Source organism: Hyperolius riggenbachi, chromosome 1, assembly GCF_040937935.1.
Source record: "Hyperolius riggenbachi isolate aHypRig1 chromosome 1, aHypRig1.pri, whole genome shotgun sequence".
Taxonomy (NCBI): Eukaryota; Metazoa; Chordata; class Amphibia; order Anura; family Hyperoliidae; genus Hyperolius; species Hyperolius riggenbachi.
This window is the reverse complement of record NC_090646.1, coordinates 614,219,133-614,242,364: the sequence shown is the minus strand read 5'-3', so window position 1 is coordinate 614,242,364 and position 23,232 is coordinate 614,219,133.

The window sequence follows — 23,232 nt, the reverse complement described above, 5'->3', positions numbered from 1 at the left end:
TGGAGAAGAAGGAGGCTACTGCGGCTCATCGCTGGAGCCTGGAAGGTGAGTGATTGCTGCTGGCGTAAGGGGGGACACTTGCCACCATGGGAGGGGGGGGACACTGCCCAGCCAGCCACAGATCCGGCCGCCTGACCCCCCCCCCGCAAACGCGCGCACCCCCTCCACCGCAAAATGCCCTGGTCCTTAAGGGGGGTTAGGCGACCGGTCCCGAAGTGGTTAAAGTACTTCATTTTTTTTTTCAGCTAAGATTCTCCTTTTTAATGATGTTAGTGTCTTTATTACTGCCTGCCTGCGTTGCATGTAGCTGTGCTGATAAATTTTGGAGTGCAAAGGGTTAATATTGTCATGTGTTGTTTGCTCTTGCCACACCTCATTGGCACCTGCCCTACTCTAGTTTAGGATGAGTGCAGCTGTATTTATGTGTATTGGCTTAAAGAGAGTCTGAAGCGAGAATAAATCTCGCTTCAGACCTCATAGTTAGCAGGGGCATGTGTGCCCCTGCTAAACTGCCGCCATCCCGCGGCTAAACGGGGGTCCCTTCACTCCCAAATCTCCTCTGTGCAGCCGGGGAGTGCTTCCGCATTGGGGCAGGGCTAACCGCCGCAGCCCTGCCCCACGCGCGTCTGTCAGACGCGTACCTCTGCCTCTCCCCCGCCCCTCTCAGTCTTCCTTCACTGAGAGGGGCGGGGGAGAGGCGGCGATGCGCGTCTGATAGACGCGAATAGAGGCAGGGCTGCAGCCATTAGCCCTGCCTCCAGGAAGAGAAAATATACGACTAACTTTGCGACCAAGTCTTGCGGGGGTGGGTTTGGGGGTGAAGGGACCCCCGTTTAGCCGCGGGATAGCGGCGGTTTAGCAGGGGCACACATGCCCCTGCTAACTATGAGCTCTGAAGCGAGATTTATTCTCGCTTCAGAGTCTCTTTAAAGCTAACCTCCTGAAGTGAGGAAAAATATAGTTACCTAAGTATAGGGAAGACTCTGGATACTTAAGAGCCTTCCTGGTCCTCAGGCCAATCACAAGACTCAGAAGTATTGTACCGCGGCAATCAGAATACTGAAGACATTTTAGGCCAGTCACAGGTATTGGGACAATCAGAGAATTCAGAAGTGTACCACGGTTGTGTGCATAAAAGCGTGTGTCCGGCTGTCCGCAAAATATAGCTGGTTCCTCAAAAATTACTTTTTCTTCATTACCTAACTTTATTCAAAATAGGTTTTGATTTAGAATGATACCATTTATTGGCCAACTTAGCCAATAATTGGTATCATGATCATCCTGATTCAAAACCTCTAACACAGTACAACACCCGACTGCTTCTACTAACTTTTTTAAAGGACCACTATTGCAAAAATTTGTAAAATGTGTGTAATGTGTGTAAAAATATACAAATAAGAAGTATGTTTCGTGCAGAGTACAATGAGCCATAAATTACTTTTCTCCTATGTTGGTGTCACTTACAGTAAGTAGTAGAGATCTGACAAAACTGACAGGTTTTGGACTAGTTCATCTCTTCATGGGGAATTCTCAGCAGGCTCTTATTCTTTATAAAGACATTCCCTGAAAAGGATTTCTACAATGATGCTGGCCAGCCTCCGTGCTCACTGCACACTTTTTTTTGGCAGCTGGACAGAGCAACTGCCATTTACTAAGTGCTTTTGAAAATAAACAAACCCCTGAGAATCCCCTATGAGGAGATGGGCTAGTCGAAAACCTGTCAGTTCTGTCAGATTTTTACTACCTACTGTAAGTGACCACAACATAGGAGACAGCTAATTTATGGCTCACTTTACTTTGGAAGAAACCTACTTCTAAGTTGTACGTGTTTACATGTATTTTAAATTTGACAATTTTCGCAATAGTTGTCCCTTCCGCGCAGAATTCTGTGCAGAATTTCACAGACATCAGAAAAACACTTTTTGGAATGTGGAATTCTGACAAAAAGTAGGTGAAAAAGTACTAGCAAAATGATTTTGAGTATTTTCTTGCTTGCTGGTGGTGTAAAAGGCATTCTATTTGTTGTGAAAATACCAGTATCTCCTAGGAGAAAACTCAGGAGGAAAACGTTATTTGCTTATGGGCCACTGTATCCTCTGATTATTTCTCCACATAGTCACCAGGGGTGCTCGGATACCCATTTTCAAAATCCAAATTGACCCGGATCCGGATACCCAGATATCCGGATCCGACCTTTTGGATATCCGAATAGAATCGGATATCCAACCTCAGTATCTGGGATATCCGGGCGTATTCGAATATCTGGATAGAAAAAACAGAAGTGGCCTTTAAATTGCTTTAAAAATGTTTTTTGGGGTAAATGAGGCATGTAGCATCATTGTTTTTTACAGGGAAACACTAGTTGATGATGCGGGGACTTAAGATTCCCCCCCCCCCCCCCCAAAAAAAATGGCTGTCAATTAACATCAGGACTAGGTTCCAGACAGCGGTCGTGCAGCCCACATTGTGTCCAAAGACCAACCGCACAACTGGGACATGGCAGTTTTCTGCCCAGACACCTTCAAAAAATTACGTAGCAATTGTGTTTTGGGTTAAATATAGGTGGTATCAGCACAGCAGCAGTGGCCTGTGGCACCCTGGCGGTGGAAGCAGCAAAGGCAGCAAGGCAATACAGAAGCAGCAGGTGTAACGTCTTCCAGGAGCATGCCGGACTTGGCACTTGGCAGTGGCACTTGGCAAATGGCACGTGGCACTTGGCATGTGGTACTTTGCACTTGGCATGTGGCACTTGGCATGTGGCACTTGGCACGTGGCACTTGGCAAGTGGCACTCAGCAGGTGGCACTTGGCACATGTCACGTGGCACTTGACATGTGGCACTTTGCACTTGGCACGTAGCACTTGGCTAGTGTCACTTTGCACTTGGCACGTGGCACTCGGCACGTGGCACTTGGCATGTGTGATGTGGCACTTTGCACTTGGCACTTTGCACCTGCCATGTGACAAGTGTCAAGTGCCAAGTGCCACGGGCAAAGTGCCACATGCAAAGTGCCATGCGCAAAGTGCCACGTGCAAAGAGTGCAAAGTGCCACAAGCAATGTGCAAAGTGCCACGTGCCAAGTGCCAAGTGCCAAGTGCCATGTGCAAAGTGCAAAGTGCCACGTGCCAAGTGCAAAGTGCCACGTGCCAAATGCAAAGTGCCACTTGCCAAGTGCAAAGTGCCACGTGCCAAGTGCCACGTGCCACGTGCAAAGTGCCACGTGCAAAGTGCCACGTGCCAAGTGCCACGTGCAAAGTGCAAAGTGCCACGTGCCAAGTGCAAAGTGCCACGTGCCAAGTGCAAAGTGCCGAGTGACAGTCAGACAGCATAGAAGAAGACACTAGTGCACACAAACTGTCACACTGGCACTGCTCACAGCACAGCAGTTCTGCAGTAAGCTAACACAGTAGTGCTACTACTCTAACAACTACTAGCACTGACTGCAATACTACAGTACTAACTACACAATAACACTGTAATTCTATTCCCTAACCTAACCTATACTGTAGCTATGGCTAGCTGGTCAGCATGCAGCAGCTGGCCTGGTCTGTGCACAGCACACACACACACACAGACAGACACATAGCAGCTGCAGCAGGCCTGCAGCACACACTCTGACTGTCATTCACTGAATGAAATCAAGCTAGCTGCTACCTAATTAACAATATAACAGTAGTGTAGTGATAGTGAAGGGGTTAATCACTGAACAGCTTTAGGTTTATCACTGTATACAGCACTTGCTAGGCCTGCAGCACTGGAGCATGTCTCTCAGTGAGCATTCACAAGCAAGGAAGATATTTCTCATCATGGCAGCCCTCCTTATTATACAGGGGGGCCTGGCCAGGGTTCCTTTCTGTATTTGGGTGCCAGGGTTTAGGCTGGGAGCCCTCTGATTGGCTCAATGAGGTCAGGTGGGGCTGGCCAGGGTTCCCTTCTGTGATTGGTTGCTAGTGCTTCTGCTGGGAGCCCTCTGATTGGCTCAATGATGTCATCTCCTTAGTTACAGTATCTCAATAGTCGGATATCCGCGGATATCCGGATTGCCTGCCAACTATCTGCAGATAGCTATCCAGATTTGCACAGAAATCCGGAATCTGAATCCGAATCGGGTAGCTGAAAAAAGGTCGGATATCCGGGTTACCCGGATATCCGTATTCCGGATGAGCACCACTGATAATCACCTCTTTTTAAGCAATTATTATATCCCTTTTGCAAGGTTTTCACTCTCAGCATTCTGCAGTCACGTGACAAGTGGTGCAGGAAGAAAAGATGTTAACCTGACAGTGTCAAGCCAGCTGATTTTGTCCAGAGATACTGCCTCTACCTGTAAAGCACGAGGTCATGAGTTCAACTCCCGGGTCAGGAAAACAACCCAAAAAACTGACAGATCCAATGTAAATTACACAGAAATAATACCTTGCCTAGCAGATAAAACACGTGGCAATTTCTTTCTGGATGACCCTCATAGAATTTGCCTTCTTAAATTTTGGGTTTAGTTGGATTTTAACACTTGCTGCCTCTTATGCTGTCATGTTTTGTACGTATGGAATATATTCTGTATGTACTCTGCACATTTCTCTATAAATCTCCCCCAGGATTTGTACTCTGCATGCACAATGTCTGTCAATATCTTTACCATGCAGTCTTGGTATTGACCGCATGATAAATACAGCCCCGAGTTCAAGATCAAACAACCCTCCAAATGAATTCTCGATTTTCTCATATGAGAAGAGGTTTAACAGTCTACACAGACTGCACTGCTTGTAGTTTTATAGCTGAGGCACAATGTAATTGATTGCCTACTAAACAGAGCACAAAGCCAGTGTTTGCTGTACTAGCAAAGACCAAATAAGACAATGCATTAAGCCTGAACCTGCAAGGAATAATTTCCTCGTACAGATTTCCTGGGGAGCAGCAATACATGAGGGGCATTGATTATGCTCATCAGTCTTTGCAGGGAGTGAAGCGTTTGCTCTTTTCATATAGAAAGGTTTATAGAATCCAAGGATATGTAAGCTGGTAAGCTGGCTCAGTTAATAAAAACAGAAGTCTGCAGATGCAAAGAATTCTGTTTTCTCAGCAACTACAGTAACACGGCTCCAAAATTTTTGAGATCAGAAAGAAGATTAACTTTTGGCATAAAACAGTAGCTGGGCAGAAGTCATTATGAATACTCTGCACACCTTCAGTCACTCTCATGTCTCTGCTCTAGTCATATACCTATCCCATCTCCAGTCTTATAGACGTTATACAGTATATACTCACCGGTCCCAGGGAAAAGCGCCGGCCTATCAGAATGCTGCGCCTGGATGGCACAGATATCCTTGCCATGCGACAGTGCTTACACACTCTAAGAAGCACAAGCACGCCTCTTCCCCCGCTGGGGAAGGGGGGGGGGGGGGGTAGGGTAGGGCTGGGTGAGACTACAGCATTGGCATTGGCCAGGCAATTTTAACTGTAATTTTTGTATAGGTAGCAATAATTTGTTCTTTATTGTGTCTCTTGGAATTTGTTATATATTTTATTAATCGTGTTACATTTGCCACTGTTATTACTATGTCTACCAATTCTGTATTTTTGTACCAGTGTCTATATTTGGTGTATACCATAGTCTATATTATTATGTACCTTATGTTTGTTTGTTTCTCACTTTGTACAGCACCACAGAACACTGTATGTTGATGCTTAAGGACCAGAGACTGCTGGTACCGCAAAACGCCACTTACCGACAAATCACCCCACAGACCTATCTCTCCTGCCGGTCACGCCCCTCTACCATCACCGCGGGTCCCTCTCTCTGCCATCACTATGACGGCAGATCTGTGAGCTGGTCTGGAGCCACTTTCATTGGCTCCTGACGCTGTCCATCAATGTAAGCCAATAAGATTGGCTTACAGTGAGAGGGAAGGCTCTGGGTCCTAATGAGCCTTCCCTCTCCTCTTCTGGTCCCCTCGGTGCAGCGCTGGCTACTGTGTTTGAATTCCCCGCCGCGGAAGACTTTGGAAGTCTTCGGAAGTCGAGTCCTCCCAAAGACAGTCGGCTCCATACTGTGCACGCTTGAGTACGTGAGAGAGGGTGCTCGCACGTGCGCAGTATGGAGCGGCCCGTCTTCAGAAGCACTCCGGCTTCCGAAGCCTCCTTCGGCAACAGAACGAGCAGTATTTGACTAAATTAGTCAAATACTGCTCCCAGGGACAGCGCTGCACGGAGGGCACTGGGAGAGGACCAGTGGTTCTAATTCACTTTAAGCGTCTGCAGAATGTAACCTAGGATCTCGTACTATAATCTAATTTGCTGCCCAGAGATACTCAGAAATACAGGGACCCCATCAGTGCCCCTTGTGGGAAGCAGGTGGGGTGTGTCTTCCTTTCCTGGTAGCTATTTGGCATAGACTCTACTCTGCTTAGTGGAAATGGCATCTGGGCCCGTAGACACACACTAAGCTCTAGGCAGCCACCTAGATTGCACAGGCTACGCCACACTGGGGCACCGGCCCTTCTTGGGAATCACTGTGCCACGCTGAGTGCCCCCTTCGCTCTCTGCTTAGTAACATACAGTTAACTGTTTCCAGGCTCCAGCACCATACAGTGAGTCTATGTATGTGTTAAAGCGAAATATAACCCTGCATTTCAACTTTGCTCTAAAACATTATTTACAGTATATTATATGCAACCAGCATTTTTTTTTTTTACTAGACCAGCATTGGAAGGGTTACGTAGAGTTTTAAAGTTCCTGGAGATTTCTGCAGACGCATCCGAAGCTGAAATAGATACATTTTGTTTACATAAATGTATCTAAGTGTTGAATCTTACACACTCTTTGGCTGTCCTCCAGCTCAGTCAGAGAGAGTGAGTCACATTCAACACTTAGATACAATTATGTAAACAAAATGTATCTATTTCAGCTTCGGATGCGTTTGCAGAAATCTCCAGCAACTTTAAAACTCTGTGTAACCCTTCCAATGCTGGTCTAGTAAAAAAAAATGCTGGTTGCATATAATATGCTGTAAATAATGTTTTAGAGCAAAGTTGAAATGCAGGGTTATATTCCGCTTTAATTAAAGCAAGGGTCTTATCTATTTGCCATCAATACCCCACAATCCTTGCAAGATCCCTTCTAATTAATGTATTTGGATTACAAAACAATCTCGCTACCGCCTTCTGATTTCATGTTCTAACATTGTCTGTCAACAGGAATAGAGTTTGAAGAAGGCTTACAAGCTGAAAGCTTACTGATTTTCTTTTAAATTACCTAGTAAACTACAGCTTGTATTTTAGACAGATCTGTAAAATGCAAGCTGTAGTCTCCAGCAATGCTTAGCTACTAAGATAAGGAATTACACACACAGTGTTTCTCTCCCTCCCCTTCATTGTAGAGTCGTTAGACACAGGCTGGGGGCTGAAATGATTTCTCTGTGATCTGTACACACAGGAGCAGCTTGCTAGCAAGTATGGATTAAATCATGCCTGCTAACTAGCCAAGTACATCGGTTGGTAACTGTTCTTCAATAATAGCACATAAGCACAATCATTTGGACAATCTGCTCTGTTTAAAAGCCTCTGAGTTCTGTTTGTGAAGGTTATACAGTATGTGGCTCCTATCATTGCTGAACTAGTTAACCTTAATTTTATGACCTGAGTTAGACAAAAAAATATCTAAAGCTCGACATACAAACATCGATTTTAATCACCCAAATGGGCCCCACCAGCCAGCAATAGTGCCCCCTTTGTGCCCCCCAACCTAAAAAATTTGAAGCTGGAACCGCCACTGCTAGGTTGCCTTGTAGGTGATCCTGTTCTTTGTTCATATGATCATAACTAGCCAATCAGAGACAGATAAATCAATTTGTGTGCCAACTTTATTGCCTGATTTATTCCACCTAGCTTTGCCGACTGAAGCGGGAACTTTTATCACATTGTAATAGACAGCTGTTTGTTAGGTGACTAGTTTTGTCCTGGTACAACTGTTCTTGCTCTTTTTGCTGCATACAGTTTCTTTAGACAATGAAAGTTAATCAGTTTCTTGGTAAATAGTGCTTGCCAGCTGGCTGGAGACTTAATTTTCACTGTGCTGTTCTCCCCACAGCTATGCTGCTGTAACATTCTCCCATTTGCTGAACTCAGGGGATCTAGATAATGACTGAGCTGAGGCTGCATCACTTTGGAAAGTGTCATGTTCAGTTGTTCACTTAATCGGCAGTGTTCTTCAGACTGCACATCACAAAGCACATCTACTGCCTTTGTATAAAGTAAAATGCAACTTTCCCTAACATTGGCTACAAACAGGAGTAGCAGTAGCTGTACTGCAAAAATATTTTTGTAATTTAGCCACACTAAAAATTACGTTTTTTTCGTTTCTATCTGCAGCCTATTATCAGCTTTGAGTTTTGAAAACAGGACATAAACACAGATTGCACATCTTTCTTTTCTAGTCTGCAATCTGTACTCTGTTTGCATTACTGACTTCCCTAGTAGATATTTTCCTCATTCTGCATGATTTAGCTTCAGGGACGTAACTGCAGGGTAGTAGCCCCAGTGACCACAGGGGGGCCTAGAGCTGTTGGGGGGCCCCAATTACTACTTGACTCAAATTGATAAACCAGTCCATCCTTCAGATCAGGTTTATTTGTGGCTATATTTGTTATGGGTGTGAAGATTATTATGTTCACACTTGTTTTATGACCAGGCCTGTATTTACCTCACAGGAGCCTATAGGCACAGATGTTTTGGAACCTTAGACTTCGCCCTCCATGAACCTAACACCCCCCCCCCCCCCCCACCACCACCACCACCACCAAACTGCACCGTAAGTGTGCTGGCTGTCCCAGCTGTCACTTCTCACTTACTTCCCTTGCCTGTCATAAGTAGCTACAGGTGCCCCTTAGTATTAGGTAGCCAAAAGTACCCTCAATAGTAGCTAGAGGTGCCCCCAAGTATTAGATGGCTAGAAGAGCCTCAGTATCAAGTAGCTAGAGGTGCCCCTTACTGATGGGAGATCTCGTCAGTGGAATGCCTAGAGCTGGGTGACTAACCTCTCATTTACACTCTCATCAGGTCTCAGCATAGGGAAGGTGAGAGAGGGGCACTTAGAGAGGGGAGTGAATTACCTTCCCATCATCAGGCGCCTGTAGGCACATGCCTACAGTGCCTTTGGCAAATCTGGCCCTATTTATGACCCTTGCAGGATGGTAACCCAAGCTGTGAGAGTCCCAGAAGGTAGACAAGGGAAAGGATTTGAACAGTTTGGGGCCCTATCAAAGTTTTGCTAGGGGGCTCCATGAATTGTAGTTATGCCCCTGCTTAGCTGCATAGATCAGGTGCAAAGGTTACCTGTTTTCCACACCTGTTCTAACTGACTGACTGGTAGCACATACGATGCTCCTCTTAGTCTGACAGACTGTGTTAGGATGACTCTGGACTCTGGAGTGGTTAAGGCTCTTTTAATACAAAAAGCAGAGAGCAGCAGAGGGTCGGTGTGATATGACAAACCTGGACTGGATTATGTGTCTGTCATTACATGGCAAGAGCTTGCAGTACTTGTGCACAAAAGAACCAGTAGATACAGGGAGTAAACCAAACATGTTCTGGATCCACTAGATATACAGTACCCTACTGACATGTTAAAAGCAACGTTTATTGGTATGCTCTGAAATATAAGGGCACAAATGTGTAACATATAAAGTCTGTTGCTAGAGGTTTGACAGTGGTGCCTACAGCAGAGGGAGTAGAAATCATAGCACTCTGAAATATGACTTTTTTAGGTGCTAACTGAGCACAGACAGGAACTGTGCTAGAGGTTTTTGCATAGTGCTAGTACATACAGTAGATGTGCCCTGATAGGGGTCAGACTCTGACTTGAGCTATCATGATGCTATAATGCTGCTTTAGCTTATCACAATTTACTTTTTGTATATGTGGTGGGAGTACTATTTATCATTTGTGTGCACTTGTGTTGGCTCCTGAGGAAGCCCGTTAAGGGTGAAACATGTTAAGTGTGTGAGTGTCACAGAACTGTTTATATGTTTTCCCCAGTGACAGTGGCCTCCTACTGAGACCAATTTGGTTATTAATAGGGGTTTGCCAGTCCCAGGCATCACAGTGTGTGATTTGGCCCTGGCACATGTAGTTGCAGAGGGGTTGGTTCACGCCACTCTCACACACAACATTTTTCATTCAGGGGAGTGCACAGAACCATCGCCCGCGTACAGGGCCACTGTTAGGCATAGACAAGCCAGGAAGTTGCCTGGGGGGACAGCTGCTTGAGGGGGCACCAAGGAGTTATGTTTATGCAATTCTTATGCACAACTGCTAGTCCCATTAAACCAGGGATGAATGGCAATTTTAACATCTAAATGGGTACGACTGATTAACATAACAAAGGTTGCCTCAACAGCATAACAATGAATTGCAGGTTCTGTTCATGACTTCATTAAGTAATTGTTTTGATCTGATCTGTAATAATATAGACTTGTTTTGAGAAACAATATTTGTATCTAGCCTATCAATTAGTCATTGCTGTCTGCAAAACCAATTAACATAGTTTACAGACTTCCTATTCATAAGTTTTGGGGTGGGGTCATGCAACAGCTGCCTTGCCTTGGATGCCAAAGTGGGTAGGAATGGCCCTGCCCATGTATGAGAGTTCATTCCCCCTATGAGGGCACATATATGTACTAGCACTAGGCATATACCTCTAGTGCAGTTCCTGTATGTGCTCAGTTATTACCTGAAAAAAAATCATATTTCAGAGTGCTGTGATTGTTACTCAATTCATTAAACATCTAGAGGCAGACTTTATTTGTTACACATTTGTGCCCTTATGTTTTAGTGCATACCTATAAAAGTTGTATTTAAGATGGCAATAGAGTATATCCAGTGGATACAGTGCATGATCAGTCTTTACACAGAGTTACAGATTGCCCAGCAAGCTCATGGTGAACCAGAACTACTAGGAGTGTGTAAGGGGCTGAAACGGAACAAAAAGCCTCCATACTAAAATACTGTAGGCGTGCATGAAAAAAGGGGGGCATGAAAAAAGGGCCCGGCTGGATAACGAATTCTGATAACAATAACGTCGTTTACAAACTTGGTTAACGATAAATACCATGGCAAAAACAGAAACCATATGAACGTTAAAAATCGTTACGTAATTCAACAATACAGCGTAACCCAGCCCTACTCTTACACAGAAGCCTCCCCTGGTGGTGCCTAACCCTAACCACTCCTCCGGTGGCGCCTAACCCTAACCACCCCCCCCCCCGGTGGTGCCTAATCCTAACCCCCCTGGTGGTGCCTAACCCTAACCATCCCCCCTGGTGTTGCCTAACCCTAACCACTCCCCCTGGTGTTGCCTAACCCTAACCACTCCCTTTACAGAAACACCCTTTTCTACATGGAAACAAAAATATCTTTGATAGCGTAAAATCTGTACACACAAACAAAATAATATGATAAAAACTATAATATTGCAAGCCTCTAAAACGATAACATACTTTAAAAACTTTAATGTTCTAATGTTGTCAACAATATTTATCTCAGCGCTCTTTTTTCAGCTTTTTTTTTTGCCGTATTAATGATAATTGCATTAAAGTCTATGGCGGCGCCCTTTTTTGTCCACCCTCAGCCGGCGCCCTTTTTTCCTGCTACCCTAAAATAGTATGCAAAGCAGAATTTTGCATTCTTAAAAAAGAGAATATTTGCACTTATTCAAGTTGGAGTGAGTATATGAGGTGTCCCTCGGTGCATCACTGCTGAATATGCAAATCATCTCTTTGTTGTCCCTGATAGCTAAACACACCTCCAGAGCCACTGGACTGCAATGATGTTAATTGTATAGAGACACAATAATCCAACATGCATACAGACTGTTTCGGATTGATTGATCCTCATCAGTGCATGGTATTAATGTGGCTATATGGGGTAGTACTTGTCACACCAAGAGTTACAGATTACCCAGCAAGCTCATGGTGAACCAGAACTCCTAGGAGTGTATAATGCTGGGCATACACGGCTAGATAGTGTGCCGGTATCGAGCCAGCGGCTCGATGCCGGCACGTTCACCGATCATGCGCGCGGATCGATTTTCCACTCGTCCCTGCGGGTGCTTTCTAAACACCTCTTCGTTTCTTCTATTGTTCTGTCCTCCGGTATCGAGCGTGGAATAGATCCGACGGGCAATCGGACCTGTCGGAAATTATCAATCGAGCCATCAGCGGCTCCATTGATAAGAAGAAACGAGCCATGTATGCCCAGCATAAGGGGCTGAAATGGATCAAAAAGCCTCCTTAATAAAATGTTATGCAAAACAAAAGTTTGTCTTGTTAAAACAGAGGTATTTGCGATTATTCAGGCTGGAGAGAGCATATGATGCCTCCCACCAGGGGCGTCGCTAGCCCTATTTTGGGGGGGGACGTGCAATCTGTCCTGGGGTGCCACGGATTACTTTGCGCCGCCACCCCCTGTCAGCGGCTCCCTCCAGCCGCCGCCGCCGTGTCACTCAGACCTCAGGATCAGGCGGCGAGCTGGCGACCAATCGTGCAGGCGCTAGGACCCAGCGCCCGCACTGATATGCGGAAGTGACATCACTTCCGCATATCGAGCGGGTGCGTCCGGCGCCCGCTGGTACTGGTCGGGTAGCCGCTGATCCTGAGGTCTGGCTACACTGCCAGGTGAGGGGGGAGCGGCGGCGGCTAGAGAGGGGGCCTCCCTGTCACTCACTCACTACCTAAAGGGGCTCCCTGTCACTCACTAACTACCTAAAGGGGCTCCCTGTCACTCACTCACTGCCTAAAGGGGCTCCGTGGCACTCACTCACTGCCTAAAGGGGCTCCCTGTCACTCACTCACTGCCTAAAGGGGCTCCCTGTCACTCACTCACTGCCTAAAGGGGCTTCCTGTCACTCACTCACTACCTAAAGGGGCTCCCTGGCACTCACTCACTACCTAAAGGGGCTCCCTGGCACTCACTCACTGCCTAAAGGGGCTCCGTGGCACTCACTCACTGCCTAAAGTGGCTCCCTGGCACTCACTCACTGCCTAAAGGGGCTCCCTGTCACTCACTCACTACCTAAAGGGGCTCCCTGTCACTCACTCACTACCTAAAGGGGCTCCCTGGCACTCACTCAGTACCTAAAGGGGCTCCCTGGCACTCACTCACTGCCTAAAGGGGCTCCGTGGCACTCACTCACTGCCTAAAGGGGCTCCCTGGCACTCACTCACTGCCTAAAGGGGCTCCCTGTCACTCACTCACTACCTAAAGGGGCTCCCTGTCACTCACTCACTGCCTAAAGGGGCTCCCTGTCAATCACTCACTACCTAAAGGGTCTCCCTGTCACTCACTCACTACCTAAAGGGGCTCCCTGGCACTCACTCACTACCTAAAGGGGCTTTCTGGCACTCACTCACTACCTAAAGGAGCTCCCTGGCACTCACTCACTACCTAAAGGGCCTCCCTGGCACTCTCACTACCTAAAGGGCCTCCCGGTCACTCACTCACTGCCTAAAGGGGCTCCCTGGCACTCACTCACTGCCTGAAGGGGCTCCCTGGCACTCACTCACTACCTAAAGGGGCTGCCTGGCACTCACTCACTACCTAAAGGGGCTCCCTGTCACTCACTATCGGGGTCCCTGTCACTCACTACCTAATTGGAGGCGCCTGTCACTCACTAGCTAACCTGGGGGTCCCTGTCACTCACTACCTAACTTCGGGGGCTACCATATTAAGGGGGCATTCTGCCTATTTATGTGAAATGCTGTCTATTTATGCGCCTCATGACTGCTGAATTTTCTTGTTGGGAGCCTTATGATTTGTTGGGGGCCTCGAGATTGCTGAATTTGTCTTGTTGGGGGCCTCATGATTTGTTGGAGGCCTCATGATTGCTGAATTTGTCTTGTTGGGGGCCTCATGATTTGTTGGGGGCCTCATGATTGCTGAATTTGTCATGTCGGGGGCCTCACGATTGCTGAATTTGTCTTGTCGGGGGCCTCATGATTGCTGAATTTGTCTTGTTGGGGGTCACATGATTGCTAACTGCAAGACTATGGGAAAAGCTGAATCATCATCATATGAGACAATAGCATTAAACCTACTTTTTTAGCTTTTTAAAACAGAAAATAAAACTAGGAGGTTGTAAAAAAAATGAATTTATTTTTCAGGAGTAGGATGGATGAAATTGTTTATCTTCACAGTTTATTTTCAACTTGGATTTTCCATAATGTTCATGTATGAGTTAAAACGTTTGTACAGTATTTAGTTTAAATTGCTGTTGCCACTTTTGCAATAGATAAGTGACTTTTGGGTTGCAGTTTGGGCACTCGGCCTCCAAAAGGTTCGCCACCACTGGCATAATCTAATGTCCCACCATTGCTAGGTTCATGTACATTTGTCTCCACCCGTTACCACACCTATATTCTGGTCCATGGCCCACCCATTTTTCAGTGCGGTGCGATAAGCACGCCACACAACGTGATCCTCATATTTTTGGCACGCTAGCTGCAGTGTGCTGAATTCTGCTGCCTACAGTATGTACAGTATACGCTGTTCTCTAGTGCCTGCACTGTGTGCTGATTTACCTCCAGTGTGTACAGTGTAAGGTGTTACTCTGTGCCTTTACTGATTGTAAACCAGCTATATTGTATGCTGATCCCTGCTACTTTCAGTATGTACAGTATTAGCTGTAAAGCCTGGTACACACATACAATTTTGATTAGCCAATTTTGGCTCTGTTCATAAAATTCATTGTCTGTTGGCCCACTTACTGCACGGGGGTGGTAAAATTGGGGGTCAGTGATTGACCAATCAAAATTGTATGTGCGTATACATCTTTGATCTATGTCTATACTGATTGTAAATTATCTAAATAAAGGACAGGGGACTCCATCCAATATTTCGATGGGCAGGCCCGTTATCTGTAGCTTACACCGCTGCTAAGTTCATGTACATTTGGCCCCACCCATGGCCACGCCCACTCACCTCATGGTCACCCCCATTTTTGCCGCATATACCTCCCCGCCTGGTGCCCACAGGTGCCCCCAATCTCCAAGGACCCTAGAAACGCCCCTGCCTCCCACAATGCGTCACTGCTGAATATGCCCATGTCACCTCAGATCGTAGTGATCATTATATACATTGCAAGTGAAATAGCAATCCTGCAACTGCAGTCAAGAGCAGAAAGCATATTGAAAACATGTCTGTAATGAAGGGCTATCTGGATTTATTGTAGATACTGTATTACGCACTTCACTTGCTGAAAAGGACCCATTTGGATGCAATGACTGCAATTTCTGTGAATGAGCAATGCTCATTTTTTTTTCTTTCATAACACAGTACACAGATGAGGGGTATAAAAGGTTTTTTACCTAATATTAGGAAAGTTTTAGAAGAATCCAGGTTTGCTGGATGACAGAGGCTCTTCACTGCTTTCCAAAGTTTGTAAATCAAAGCCAGTGTGTCTGTATTCTCAAAACTAAAACAAGAGGGCTGCAATAAGGGTTGCTGTAATCCTATGTAGAATAGAACTGAATAGCTTACTTATTCCTCACTAAGAGTGGAGTCACACAAAACACAACAAAAAGAAAAAGAAAAACACCTACTTCATTGCTACAAGTTTAACTTTCTGTTAACATAAACTTATTAAGGTTGAACTCCAGCCAGATATAAAAAAATGCTATTTAAAGTGAATCTGAAGGGAGTTTAAAAAACAAAGCAGATACTTATTACCTAGGATAGGGAAGGCGCTGGGTCCTAATGAGCCTTCCCTTCCTCTCACTGCCTCTGCGCTCTAGTGCTGGATCTCCGGTTCAAATCTCTTGCCGTAAGAGGCTTCGGAAGTCTTTGGGAGCCGGAGTGCTCCCGAAGAGTAAGACAGGCGTCTCTGTACAGCACATGCGTGTGCGCATGAAATAGCATACTCCAGCATGCGCAGTATGGAGCGGACACTAATTGGGGGATAGCAGAAGGGAATTGTACCGTGTTAGCCATCAGTAAAAGCAAGTAAGGCATCTTAATGACATGTATTTATGCTTGAAAAAAAATCTATGTTTTCCCTTTTGATGTTGCATGTATAAAGCTGTCTGTACCATCAGCCTGTAAACAAACAGGATGTAAGCCCGACGAAGGCTGCACGGCCGAAAGCTTGCTTATTCTTATTCTTTTTAGTTAGCCAATAAATGGTATCATCCTGATTTAAAAGGTCTTGATTTTAATTGGGGGATGAAAGACACTCCTGGAATATAGATGCACCAGGTTCAGTATATATATTTTTCCCCCTTGTTTTTGCCCTTTAAACCTAGGTGCGTCTTATATTCCCCAAGCTTGTTATACAATGGAAAATACGGTAAAAAGCATTTAAAATTATTAAATAGCCTTACATCAAACAAGGGATGGGCTTTCAGAACAATATTTATTGGAAACTAAAAATGACAACACGTTTCACAAGTCCTACCCACTTCCTCAGGTTAATTTCACATCCATGATCTCCCAACATGCATTGCTGATGAGCGCTTGAGCACTACACCGCCACACTGCAAAATGCTGCCATATCCATAGGGAACGCTGTGCTATCCATGCGCACAAGAGGCCACAGGAGCAGCCCACCAGAGATAATTAATGCTGCTCACCCAAACCCCTTTTCCTCATCCCCAACTGCACACTCCACTCAGTACCTCCCTTATGGGGAGGTTCATTTAAAAAGAAAATCCACTTGGTGCTCAGTTGCCTTTACGGAAGAACAGCACAGACTCGGAGTGCCTATTAGAGCTCACAATGACATCATTCCCATCACCACCTGTAACTGATGAGACTCTAACTGAGGGAAAGTGGGCCGACAGTGTCTCGGAGCAGCCACAATCATTGCTGGCAGCCTGAAGTGTAAATACGTACTTTTGCAAACACGAAGCATTTTTGTAATGCAATTTACACATTTTTTTAAATTACATTTTTATGTAGCGCAATTAAAAAAAAAAGTATATGAACTTGGGCTTTAAGAATTGGCATGAGCTTACAAACACTTAAAGCGGACCCAAACCAAAAATGTTTTTATTTCTAAATATTTAGTTGCACCACTCTGACACATACAAAGATAAATAAACACTCCTTCAAGCCTATGAGCATTTCAGTGCATGCTTTTTACCCTTCTCTTTTCATAACTAGGGTTATACAGGTGGCAGCCATTAGCAATTCCTCCTTTGCCGGACACCACCTACTCCACCAGTTTGCCGGATTCTGTCCCGGCAATATGAAAGGAAGGGATGGGTTTCTCCAATAAATGTAAAATATTTTATATTTGTCATCATGCAGATGAAAAAAGGCTGCTATTTACTATTATAATTTAGAAAATAGATTTTATTCCTGAAATGTTGTAATTTTAATTTGGGTCCACTTTAAGACCCATACTCACTACGCCATTTTTCCGACCACCAGGGATTTTTTGAGCAAAAAGCTTTCATTTTAGCAATCTCACGATATGGGTACAGGTGCGCGATTATGCCAACGACCTTTGGCAACATGTAGCGACAACGACCATCACGTTGGATTGAATCTTTAACCACTTGAGGACTCAGCCTTTACCCCCCCCTTAAGGACCAGGGTGTTTTTTATGATCTGTGCTGGGTGGGCTCTGCAGCCCCCAGCACAGATCAGGTTGCAGGCAGAGCGATCAGATCGCCCCCCTTTTTTCCCCCCTATGGGGATGATGTGCAGGGGTGGTCTGATCGCTCCTGCCGGCTGGCATGTTGCGGGGGGGGGGGGGAACCTCAAAGCCCCACTCTGCGGCGAAATTCCCCCTCCCTCTCTTTCCTCTCACCCCTGGTGATCGGGGCTGCACAGGACGCTATCCGTCCTGTTCAGTCTGTGACATGCTTTCCTCTGTCACATGGCCGATCTGCCTTACGGCGCTGCTGTAGCAGCAGCGCCATTCAATGTAAACAAAGGAGACAAACGTCTCCTGCGTTTACATTTAGTCTGCCAGCCGCGATCAGCGGCTCGCAGGCTATTCACGGAGACCCACTCCGTGATCTAACAGGAAACGGCCGCTCGCGCGAGCGGCCTTTCCTGATTAATTATGGAGGCACCTGGCGACGCAGATGTGCGTCGCTGGTCCTCCAGCTACTACTTTGCCGCCGCAAGGTATGAGTGTGCGGTCGGCAAGTGGTTATGATCCCTGACTACTCCTGTGCAAAGTGACGCGATTACTTGAGCTCTCGTTCGCGTCCTTCGTGTCTCATCGTGTGTACCTGTCAGCAGGGGGGTGGATAGGGGAACGTTAACTATGCATGGTGGGCGTAAGCTACGCATAGCGGTACTTCGCTACGCGTAAATTCTTAAGCATAGTTTTGAAACGTCACCTACGAACTACGATGCGTAAATTCACACTGGCGTAGTTTCTGCTCATCCCTGGTATTTAGCTTTAGAACCCCAACAAGTTCACTTGCTGTAAACATTTTTGACCAGAAATAAATTCTATAAATCGTGTGCGTTAACGGCAGAGATTTTATATTAACTTAAATTATGTATAATTCAATATTCTAAAAAAAAATGACCTATGATAGTTACATTTTATAAATTTGGTGCTCTTCTTAAAGATAAATCCAATAACTATAACATTTCTAAGAATATCTGTCATCATCAAAACATTCCTGAACCAAACTACTCACACAGCTGGGCTTCCTTCCTAGCACGGCTGCAAATGTAATACATCAGAGTAAATACCTTGCTGACAGTATCTTGTCTTTAATCCAGGGTCCAGTCTGGACCAAGTAGCGTCAAAAAAGTGTTGCTAGAAAGAGAAATCGTACAACCCCGAGGTCTGTGCCGAGTGGTATTGACTGCGGAGGGCATTGCTTCCTGTGTAACTAAGCACTCAAAGGTTTAGGCACCTCCAACCACCAATGGGAGGGGTGGTAACAGGATCAGTTGCACCAGAGGAGGCGGGTAGGAGTTTAGTTGCATTGGGTCAAGGAACAGGCACTCTAGGCTTGATTATCTTAGTGCAGAGGTATCAAACTCAGATACAAAGTGGGCCGAAAGGGAAACACTGGGGTCACCTTGCGGGCCAACCTCAATTATGAAGTTCTCTGGTGTCTTATGGCCCCACTTCCTCCCCTATACAGTTCTCGAGTGTCTAGTGCCCCCCATCATGCAGTTCCCTGGTGTCTAGTGGCCCTGCTCCTTCCCCTATACAGTTCCATGGGGTCTAGTTGTCCTTCCTTCCCTTTTCTGTTCCCTGGCATCTAGTGACCTCCCCTACACAGTCCCCTGGTGTCTAGTGCTTTCTCCCTCCCTTTCCATGACGCTTCCCTGGTGCTCTAGGGCTTTACCTCTCATACAGCTTCCCTGGTGGTATAGAGTAGGCCAAACATAATGCAAAGTTGGAAACCCCTTGGGGACCAAATTTGATGGCTCTGCAGACCAGATTCATGGACTGGAGTTAGACATGTATGTTTTAGAGACAGGTTGAGCTGCATACAGAGTGGGCCAGGGGGAGGAGCCATAGTTTTATTAGGTAAGTACGAGTTTGCTTCACTGAGTTTAAAGTGTTTTTCTTGTAAATATCTTGCTTATTAGTCAAAAAAGGCTCACATTCACCACACTATTTTTTTTAGTTGATTATATATATAATAGAGTAAGTGCCTCAACCTTCAAGCAAGAAGAAGAAGTAGCGCCCTGCCCCCAGGGCCGGTCCAAGCAAAAAGAAGGGGCTGGTCCAAGCAAGAAGAAGAAGTAGTGTCATATCAATCAAACCAAGGGCAAAGAGGGATAATTTGCATATTCAGTAGCAGTGCATTGTGGGTAACCACGAACGTTCACTTATAGCTGAATTATTGCAGATTTGCTTTTGTTTTAAGGAGGAAAAATTACACCAAGCTTTCCTTTTTTTTAGTAGGAGGGCTTTTTGGTCTCTTTTATCCTCCTATACATTCTTAGTAGTTTGGGTCACCCTGAGCTGCTTGGTTACTCTGTTGTACTGGTCCAAGCCCTATCTCATACAGCCTTATCAATCCCTGCTATGTACTGATGAGGACCAAATGGCTGAAATAGACGGGCACATGTAGGTTTGATATGACTATGTAAAACTTAAAGCTGTAGGCTTGCTTGACTTACCAAGGGTGAAAAGGAATAATTTGCATATTTAGTAGAGGTGCATTGTGGGTAATCACAAATGTTCACTTATAGCTAAATTATTGCAGATTTTCTTCTGTTTTAAGAAGGCAAATTACACCAAGCTTTGATTTTTTTTTAGTAGAAGGTCTTTTTGGTCCCTTTGATCCACCTATACATTCTTAGTGGTTTGGGTCACCCTGAGCTGCTTGGTTACTCTGTTGTACTGGTCCAAGCCCTATCTCATACAGCCATATCAATCCTTGCCATACAGATGAGGACCAAAAGTCTGAAACAGGCTGTCACATGTGGGTTTGATATGGCTGTGTAAAATTTAAAGCTATATGCTTGCTATACACCAGCGGCTCTGGATGCTTGCTTGGCTTACCAAGGGGGAAAAGGGGTAATTTGCATATTTAGTAGCAGTGCATTATGGATAACCACAAATGTTCACTTATAGCTGAATTATTGCAGATTTCCTTCTGTTTTAAAAAGGCAAATTACACCAATACAGTGTGCAGCATTGCAGGAAGTGACGACAGTGGAACGCACGATGGAATACGGAAGATGTGAGTCATCCCCGCCTGCTGCCTCTTACTAATAGTGGCGGCTGCTACTGTGCTTAAACAGGAGGGGGAGCGCACATGGGGGACCCAGGTGAGGGGGGGGGGTCCTGCTGAGCTTAAGCAGGAGGGGGAGCGCACATGGGGGACCCAGGTGGGGGGGGGGGGGGTCCAGCCCCCCTTCCCGCCGCTGTGCCCAATACCCCCTTCCTGCCCTCTACCCTCTTATGCGGCGTATGCTACGCCGCGGGTCGGATAGTATGTTTAATTCAACAAACATTTATTTAAAAGAAGTGTATCAGTTGATCTATTTCAGTTGAATTTTTGATAGGAAGTTAATAGTGAAAAATGATGTGCCTTTGCGCTGCATCAACTGGTACAATGCTAGGTACCAGTAGGTGTAAGGAAGATTCCCACATCTGTTAGGACCAATGGGGAGCCGGCCCCCCGACAGCACAATTAAGGGTGCTTTGCCAGGGCTTGCTATACTTTAATACAGCAAAAGGTATGTCCAAGATCCCTGTGCCAAGAAAGTCTCCATCAGGTCAGCTCTATCGTTGGCATTATACAGTGTAAGGTTGTCATATGAGTAATTACAAATACTAGATGAATGAAAAAAATGGGAACCTTGCCTGAAAATGAGTGGTAACTATCAATACCCCAAAAGCATGCCACACTTAGGTCATTTGTGTCTACTTGATGGAAAGAATCTTCATGGATGAATATTGGGTCTTCTAAATCCACCAACTCAAGTATCTGAGGCTGGAATTTCCCATTGGTTCCCTGGCAGGGAAAGCACTTCTCCTTACTTGGGGGATATTTACTGGGAAATTAACAGCAGATATAGCTTTATTTAAAATTGCAGCAGCCAGCAGTAGAAGGATAGTAGGCTTAGTTCAGTAAGCCAGCACCATCTCCTATCTCCACATATTCCGTGGCGCTGTACAAAATAAGAAAAAAACATAGGGTATTTAATACAGACAATGATATACACCAATATACAAAATAGAATTGGTACAAAATACAGAATTGGTAATTACAGTGACAAAATTAATATAAATAAATGTGTAACAAATTCCAAGGCACAAAAGAAAGCGAGGAGCTGCCCTTAGAAGCTTACAATCTAAAGCAAGGGTGTAAAACTCAACGACAAAGTGGGCAGAAATTGTACACTGGGACCTAGTCGTGGGCTAACCTTAAAGAGAACCCGAGGTGTGTTTAAAGAATGTTATCAGCATACAGAGGCTGGATCTGCCTATACAGCCCAGCCTCTGTTGCTATCCCAAACCCCACTTAGGTCCCCCTGCACTCTGCAATCCCTCATAAATCACAGCAGTGCTGTGAGGCTGTGTTTACATCTGTAGTGTCAGTCTCAGCTGCTTCCCCGCCTCCTGCATAGCTCCGGTCCCTGCCCCCGTCCCTTCCCTCCAATCAGCAGGGAGGGAAGGGATGCAGGCGGGGACTGGAGTTCTGCAGGAGGCGGGGAGAGCAGCAGACTGACACAATAGAGATAAACACAGCCAGCTCTGACAAGCTGTTTGTCAGCAGCGTGGCTGTGATTTATGAGGGATTGCAGAGTGCAGAGGGACCTTAGGGGGGTTTGGGATAGCAACATAGGCTGGGCTGTATAGGCAGATCCAGCCTCTGTATGCAGATAATATTCTTCAAACCCACCTCGGGTTCTCTTTAATGTCTACTGGCCACCTTCCTCACTTATAAAGTTCTCTGGTGTCTAATGGTCCTCCCTCCCCTATACAGTTCCCTGGTGTCAAGAGACCCCTCCCATCCCCTATACAGTTCCCTAGTGCTTAGTGCTTTCCCCCTACCTCCCCATATGGTTTCCCTGGTGTGTTCTAGGGCTTCACCTCCAGTATAGCTTCCCTGGTGGTCTAGAGTGGGCCAAAAATAATGCAAAGTAGGGAAGCCACTTGAGGGCCAAATTTAATGGCTCTGAGGGCCGAATTTGGCCCACGGGCCGGAGTTTGACAAGTATGATCTAAAGGATCAACGTTATCTCCCACAGGTGGCCATTTACAACCCAGTATTTGGGAAAACATTGCCAGGGACTTCCACTTCTCTAGCCACTGTACGACTGGTGGCCAACTAACAAGGTAGAGAAGGCAGTTAAAACTAAATTGTTCTTAGACGGGGACATATCTTAACTGAGTAGTACTGTATTGTTTTGTTTTATATACAGTATATTGTTTGAATGGTTCATGAATAGGGTTATTTTGGGGAATGTACCACATCTCCCAGATGTTAAATGTTATAAACTCAGCTACTATACTATAGACACACCAATTCTGCACTGTGGGCCTCAATATAAGCATAAACTATTTGCTATATGTCGACTTTGTGAAGACATTGGTATTTGATGCCTTGGTGGTACTAACATCTGAATGTTATTTCTATGAAAGTTCTCCTGCTGTACGCGGAAGTCAATTGTATCCGGTACTTTTGCATTTACAGGATATTGTATTATTGTGTTATACTTTGACATGTTATTTTTTAAAAGAAAATTAAAAAAATTGCGAAAATTGTTTTTTTAACTTAATTGTCTACTGCCACCTATAACT